Source organism: Leptonychotes weddellii, chromosome 8, assembly GCF_054177405.1.
Source record: "Leptonychotes weddellii isolate Sample4059 chromosome 8, ASM5417740v2, whole genome shotgun sequence".
Taxonomy (NCBI): Eukaryota; Metazoa; Chordata; class Mammalia; order Carnivora; family Phocidae; genus Leptonychotes; species Leptonychotes weddellii.
Window position 1 is genome coordinate 59,610,813 of NC_138376.1, and position 8,231 is coordinate 59,619,043.

Below are 8,231 nucleotides of genomic sequence, written 5' to 3' on the forward strand. Positions count from 1 at the left end.
GAATATTTAGAGTTCTTTTTTTCTAAAAGTGTTTTTCAGTAAAACCTTTGAAACTAATAAAACTAGAAGTAAAATGTTAGAAAAAATGTCAAATTATATCTTTTTCCAAGTGACTTTCAGCTATGTTTAAACTCAAAGAAATGAGATGTTTATTTGTATCCAAAACTTTAGTAATGAGTATATAATTTGGCTGAAAAGTTTCTGGAGGAAAATTAGGCCAAAGTATATTACAAATTAATGGAAAGCTATTCTTTTGAGGATTTTGATTGAAATGAATATATTCTAAAAGTATTAAGATAATTTCATTTTATTTTATTTCATTTTTTAAAAAGATTTCATTTATTTATGTGACAGAGACAGAGAGTATAAGCAGGGGGAGCAGCAGAGGGAGAGAGAGAAGCACGCTCCCCACTGAGCAGGGAGCCCGATGCAGGACTCGATCCCAGGACCCTGCGATCGTGACCTGAGCTGAAGGCAGATGCTTAACCGACTGAACCACCCAGGTGCCCCAAGACCATTTTAAATTAAGCCTTGAAATGCAGGGGTTAGGGGAAAGACAGAGCACATCACGACACAATGATGTGGTCACAATATGGGGTGCAAATCTGTGCCGTGGATCTTTTCCTGAATCAGCCTCATGCTCAAGTGAGCGTATCATTAAAAAGAACAATAACAACAAGTAAAACATCAAAAACAACAAAAGGACTTTTCATGGACTCCCAGATGAATGTGGCTTTCCTTCCATATTAGAACTAACTGAATTCTGAAATAATACTCCCTTCCTCTCCTCTGTTCCAATTCTTTGGTATTTATATAGTAATTTTGGTCATATTTTGGTAATGATGTAGATTTATGGAGGATTATAACAGATGATTCATACAAAATCTTTTTTTTTTTTTCATTTCTGGAATCCTCTTGGCATGACTTCCAAAACTCAACCACTAATAGAACATAAATATAGAGTGGCTATGTTTCTATTTCTAGAGAAAAGAGTAGTAACTATAAGTACCGAAGACCAGGGGGTGGTTGGATTTTGGTACTTCCAAATCGGCAAAACATACTCATTTGCAACTTTTTAGGGTCATGTTCATTCTGTGTTTATCTTGGTGCTTTGTAATAACATGGCTGGCCTTTGGCAATTTTGTTTGTATATACATTCTATATTTTTTCCTTCAAATTTTTCCTACTTATTTTTGGAGAGATTCATTTGGGTTCTAGGAACATTTTGGGAAATTTAGGAGTGAACAGGTGTAGAGAAAATATGTAAAACTTCTAGATGTTGTTTTTGTTAAACTGCTGACAAAATTTTAACACCTCTTTCTCCAAGACATTTAGTGCTTGCTGTCTAGTATGTTCACTAGATAACATGCTATAAAAATTGCAATTGGACTTCATTTTGATATTCTTGAAATGGAAATAAATCTTTAATTTTTAAGGGAAAGGAGAATCCATCCCAGTATGTGAAACTATACAGAAAAAAAAGACTACACCAACCTGAATATGTAAGTTCAAATTTGTCATTTAAAATTATTTATATTCAATTGCTTATTTTTTATCTAAACTTGAGAACAATCAATGCCCAGCTTCCTTCATTCTTAGAAAGGGAAATAAATTCACCTTTTTTTTTTTTTTGAACTGAGATTTATAATCCTTTCAACATTCACCAAATCTTTACTGAGGGGACCTGCTAGGTGCCCGATCCTTGTTAAGGCCCAGGGATTCAGTGGTGAGTAGAACAGATGCAGATCCTGCTTTGGCCTCCTAGAACTTACAAAAGACAGTTACACATTTTCTTCATGTCTTCTTTATCTTGCAATGCAATTTATATTCTATTTACATATGACCAGCTTTTCAATTTCAAGAATGTATATATACATTCTTAATTATATCACATAAATGATGACTGATTCATTTGAGTATGTAGTGACTCAATATATTATGCTTAGCTTGTTTTTTATTGAGGTAAATTGACATACGATGTTATATTAGCTTCAAGTATACAACATAATGATTTAATATTTGTGTATATTGCAAAATGATCACCACAATAAGTCTAGTTAACATCCATCATGATCCATAGTTACAAAAAGTTTTTCTCTTGTTATGAGAACTTTTAAGATTTACTATCTTAGCAACTTTCAAATATGCAATACAGTGTTATTAACTATAGTCACCATGCTGTACATTACATTCCCATGACTTATTTATTTTATAACTGGAACTTTATTTATTTTTTATTCTTTAATTTTTAAAAAAAGATTTTATGTATTCATTTGAGATAGAGATAGAGAGCGAGTAAGACAGAGAGCATGAGCAGGGGGAGGGGCAAAGGGAGAGGGAGAAGCAGGCTCTCTCCCGTGAGCAGGATGCAGGGCTTGATCCCAGAACTCCGGGATCATGACCTGAGATGAAGGCAGAGGCTTAACCTACTGAGCCACCTAGGCGCCCCTATAACTGGAACTTTATACCTTTTGACCACCATCATCCATTTTGCTCCTCCCCTCCCACTTCTGCCAACCGCTCTGTTCTCTGTATCTATGAACTGGTTTGTTTTTTATTTGTTTCCACAAATAAGTGAGATCATACAGTATTTGTCTTTCCTTTCTCTGGCTGACTTATGTCGCTCAGCATAATGCCCTCAAGATCCATCCATGTTTTTGCAAATGGCAAGATTACCTCCTTTTTATAGCTGAATAATATTCCATTTTATATATCTCACATATATATTTCCCCTCACACCAGTCAGAATGGCTAAAATTAACAAGTCAGAAAAAACAGATATTGGTGAGGATGCAGAGAAAGGGGAACCCTCTTACACTGTGGGTGGGAATGCAAGCTGGTGCAGCCAACCAGAGAACAGTATGGAGTTTCCTCAAAAAGTTAAAAATAGAGCTACCCTATGACCCAGCAATTGCACTACTAGGTATCTCACATCGTCATTATCCATTCACTTATCAATGGACATTTATGTTTTTCCATATCTTGGCTATTGTAAATAATGCTGCAGTGAACATGGGAATACATATATCTTTTCAAGTTAGCATTTTCATTTTGTTCAGATAAATACCTGGAAGTGGAATTGCTAGATCAGATGATAATTTTATTTTTAATTTTTTGAGGAATCTCCATACTGTTTTCCACAGTGGCTGCACCAACTTATGTTCCCACCAACAGGGCACACGAGTTCCCTTTTCTCTATATCCTCGAAAATTCTTGTTGTTTCTTGTCTTTTTGATGATAACCATTCTAACAGGAGTAGATGATATCTTATTGTGGTTTTGATCTGAATTTCCCTGATGAATAGTGATGTTGAGTACCTCTTCATATACCTGTTGGCCATTTGTATGTCTGCTTTGGAAAAATGTCTGTTCAGATCCTCTGTCCAGTTTTTATTTTTTTAATTTTTAAAAGCTTTTTTTAAAAAAATTTATTTGCAGGAGAGAGAGAGAGAGCACAAGCAGGGGAAGTGGTAGGCAGAGGGAGAAGCAGGCTCCCCGCTGAGCAAGGAGCCTGATGTGGGACTTGATCCCAGGACCCTAGGATCATGACCTGACCCAAAGGCAGACGCTTAACTGACTGAGCCATCCAGGCATCTTCCTCTGCCCATTTTTAATTGGATTGTTTTATGCCTAGATTTTATGAAATGCTTCTTTATAGGAAAAAAAATCTGTATATTAACTCCCAGTGTTATTGATCATTTACATTTTATTGCTATCAAATAAAGGCACAACTAATTATTAAATAATGCTGTCTATAAATATTCATAAATGAGACAGAATGTTTGTGCATACAAATTGTATTTTAAGCCCACACACTATAATCAAAGGTGGACTCTAAAATGACAATTAATATAGCTGGCATTTGCATTTATACAGGACATTTATAGAAGGTACATTTATCTAGTTAAGCACATTTATAACACATGTGGATGCTGGATAATTGAAATACCTCCACATGGGAGTTTACTTTAGAAACTGACATAGGGAAATATTTTAATTTCCATATGCTTTGAGTAATTATGTTTTAATATCTTTTTCTTCTCAGAAGTGGTTATTTCATTTATTTTTAATGAGAATTCAATACATTTAAATTTGTCTTTTTTCCAGATATATTAAAGAACTAGTAGATACTGTGACTCTGAGCTGATGCTTTATTCCCAGCCCAAAAATGTTTAGTCATTTTTGTATAATACTGATTGACTTGGCTTAGGTTAGATGTTATATTCTCTCATTTCCATGTCTCTTATTGAAAAGATGATGAGTGTTGCATTTTATTTTTTTATTTTTATTTTTTTTAAAGAATTTTTATTTATTTATTTGACAGAAAGAGAGAGAGCACAAGCAGGGAGAGCAGCAGGTAGAGGGAGAGGGAGAAGCAGGCTCCCGCAGAGCAAGGAGCCTGATGCGGGGCTCGATCCCAGGACCCTGGGGACATGACCCGAGCCGAAGGCAGTTGCTTAACCAACTGAGCCACCCAGGTGCCCTGAGTGTAGCATTTATGCATATATACTATGGTAGGCTATGTGATGCAAGCCCCTTCCCCCCCCCCGATCCCTCTTATGGATTACAGAAGTTATTCTCTTAGTGGTGGGAGTGCCGTTAGAAGAAGGTCATCAGCTATCAGCCCTCTTTGGGATCAGGTTGGATTCCCTGCCCTGAGCAGCCCACATCCAATGGCCGATCAACATACAGTATGAAGGCCCAGTGGTCTCTGAGGGGCTTTCCAACTCCACAGCTCCCTGTAGGGCCACCTGAGGCTGCTAGGGGCACTGGGATTGCAGTGCAGCTCAACTTCTCTGCTATCTACTCTTTCTTCCACAGGTGTTGATTCCAAGGGCTTTCCCACGCAAACCTCCATCTCCGAGTATGCTATCTGGGAGACCCAAGGTGTGAAATACGCCCCATTGAATACTCAGGAGTCAAACGTCTTGATGACATTGCCAATTGACAGTAAGTTCTAGCAGCTATTACTACACTGAAATGTATCCTGATCACTTAATCGATATAAATGTTAATGAAGATAGAGTATCTTGATTTTACTAATAGTTTCTGATGCTTTAAAACAGCCAGCTTCTTAATCATGGTTAGCTAGTAATTAATTAAAAGCAGGTGAACAATATGGCGAATAACTGAACGCACCAGGAAAATAAAAACAAAAAAATCCATAGTAATCACATTTTTCTTTTGTCAAGTCTTAGTACTATTTTGACCTGCAGATTGAGCAGGCTGTGGTCTGATTTTAAACAAAGGAAAAGATGAAACAGACGCTTGTTAATCATGCTGGAACTTCAGAAACAGCTGTTGCTATGGGAGATATTGTCCCAGTATTTCTTTTGAATTTTACATGAGGACATTTACTCCCTCTTTGGCATTGCAAATTACAAGAGTGATTTAGGTAGTTCTAAAACACACAACTCCCCTTCCCTATTTGAACGCACAGCTTTGCTTTTTGGCATCCTTTCGAAGGTAATACCTTTTCAGCAAAGCAAGGAAAGCTCTGTGAACTATAATTGCTCACTGAAAACGTGTTTTATTATTAGTACAATTTCTCAAGAAAGCTGTAAAGAATAGGAACTGTGCTTAGGGAGTTAATAAAACAATACCGTTGTTTCCCTAGCCAGTGTTTCCAGGTGCAGTGTCTGCCCCTCTCAAACAAAATCTATAGTTTCGGCATAGAATAACCCCGGTGCATATATCAGTGGTCAAACCCAGAGAAGTGGGGGCTCATCCAAGAGAAACAAGATTAAAAATTCTGCAAAAGACCGAAATCTGGACATGCACCAAGCAACTTTTCATCAGCACGTCTGTCCGGGAAGAAACATTTTCCAGTGGCCTCCTCTTTTTTTCTTTAGAAATGAGCTCAACGGCCGTGTTCCCAGGCAGTATAACAAACGGATGGCTTTAGGCACGGAGAAGCATTAATAAATGATGCTGTTCGTTAAAGGTAGCTTCGATGCTCTGCCCCCTCAAGTCAAAGTCAAACCCAGAGAAAAGCCAATTCGAGCGAGCACAAATTTCTCTGCAGTCCACATGCGGACTCCACGTGATTCTCCTAATGGCGCGGGATTCGGGTCAGGCGGAGAGGGCAGGCGGAAAGAACCCTATTATAGATGCTGACCTCCGCTAGAGAAATGGCAGAATTTCCGGAACTCATTAACTGCTGCCTCTCTCGTTCATTTATATTCCACTTGGGCTCCCTCCAACTCCAGCTGTGGATGCAGAAGCCCCGAAGGCCGGCGGAGCAGGCCTGGTGCCAGCAGAGGGCGCATCCCCAGCCCGAAGCCAAGGAGGCTTCCTTCCACCTGGCCGCAGGAAATGCACGGCTGCGCGTCGGGTTGCAAGGCTTAATCTCCCTCCAACGTTAGGCGGCTTTAGCCGATAAACTGCCCGTATCAGGCAGGTACATTTGGAAGTCAGAGACTTTGAAAACACACAGGGTTCAAGTGTTTTGCACCACGCGGTGTTTACAAGAAAAGGAAAGCCTGGTGAGTCATCCCTCTATTTTTAAATGGTAACTACTAGAAATTTATATGTGCACGTTGCTGCCACTCTATGCATTTAAATCGACCAAACATTAAATATTAATATGTTCAGAGGATGATGATGTGGGAACACAATGCTACTTACCAAAGAACTGTAACAGAGTGATTTCAAAAAGCTCACGAGAAGGTGGAGAATTCGATATTTTGCTTTAGCTGTTTGGTTTTTATCCACCTGGGTAATGGGGTGAGGGGGGCGGGCTGTTCAGTATTCAGAAGGAAGCAAGAACACCAAAGGTCACCATCATCAGTAATGCGGAATTACAGCAAACCCATTCCAAGTGGCAATTTGTCCATAGGCCATGATGCAGGCTGTAGCCTAAAATAAGGGAAAGGAAGCAGGACGAGGAGGGCAGAGGAGGGGAACATCAGGGATGCTGGTGGAGAACTAGAGAGTAGCTGCCCCTGTTCAAATGCTCTGCCACTCTCCTTCCAATGGGGGTGCTACACAGATTACTTAAAAATTGTGTCAAACCACACTTTTGCAGAGTCCCTCACCTTGGTGTCATCAGCAAACCAGATGAGCACGCCTTCTGTGCATCATTTCAATTGATGTAAATACTGATCAGAAGGGGGCCTATTGGTATGTGTCTAGGAATCTTCCACTAGGGTGACACTGTTTCATTAATCAGTATTCCTTGACGTAGTAAACAATATCTAAGTCCTGCTAATTGCTTTAATTCAACTCACATTTCTTATGTTGTCTGTGAGACCGAGACTTGCCAAGTGACTTGCTAAATACAGACACACTTTGCTATTTTTTTTTTTTTTTTTCCTGAGGAAAGGAGAATACAGTATTTAAGCACAGACTAGCTAGCCCGCCTGGGTTTGAGTCTTGGCTCAACTATATACTATTAGCTGTTTGTCTCTGAGCAAGTTAACTTCTCTGTGCCCGTAAGTTTCCTTATCAGTAAAATGGGATAACCTGTGTTGACAGCCCCAACCGGTGTTGACAGCCAACCATCACCGTTCACTTCCCAGTGCACAGAAAATCAAGGTTTAAAAATCAGTTCTAGAATTTTCCTGCAGTTTATCCCTGCTGAGGCATCCCTTCTGTATAACACAGATTACGTGGGCTAGGAAATACTCCATGGGGATAAAGTATGTAGTGAATATTAGATATCTAAACGATGTGTTCTCCCAAATACAGCACAAATTCTGCCGAAAGCGTTTTTTTCTCCCAGTAGCTAAAGTTGTCACACTTGGGGAAAAGCAAGTGGCTTTGCCACATCACTGTACATCCCCGAGTAGGCTATTTAACCTCCCCGAGCCTCAGGTTTTCATTTTTTTCTTCTTATTAAATTGGAATGAGAATATACATTTCATATATTCATTTATTTGGAGGCAGTGTATTGAGTAACTGGTATGTATCTTGCATCATCTAGGTTTTAAAGGTTGAGCTCAGTGTGAATAAAACAAAGTCTTTGCTGTGACAAGAAACAGACATAAAAAACATCTAATACATTAAGCGATAAAAAGTTCTGTAAGCATATAAAGCAGAATAAAGGGCTAAAGAGTGTTATGGAGCGAGGGACAGCAGGTACAGTAGTTTTTCTACTCGTGGATGTTCCCATATTTGAAAATGTTTTACTGTCGTAGGTAATACTATGCATTTTGTGACTGGAACTGAGAGGTGAGAAAATCTCTTAAAACTGTCCGCAGGCTCATGAGGCTCTTCTCCAGATGTCTTCTT

General features: G+C 39.0%; 1 long non-coding RNA gene across 1 annotated transcript; it reads left to right on the top strand.

Moving 5' to 3' along the window:
- Positions 1-383: 383 nt before the first annotated feature.
- On the top strand, positions 384-5,013 carry LOC145722847 (uncharacterized). Its single transcript, XR_014147418.1, has 3 exons — positions 384-503; positions 1,437-1,502; positions 4,821-5,013. It is a non-coding gene; the product is annotated as an uncharacterized LOC145722847 (long non-coding RNA).
- Positions 5,014-8,231: the final 3,218 nt, after the last annotated feature.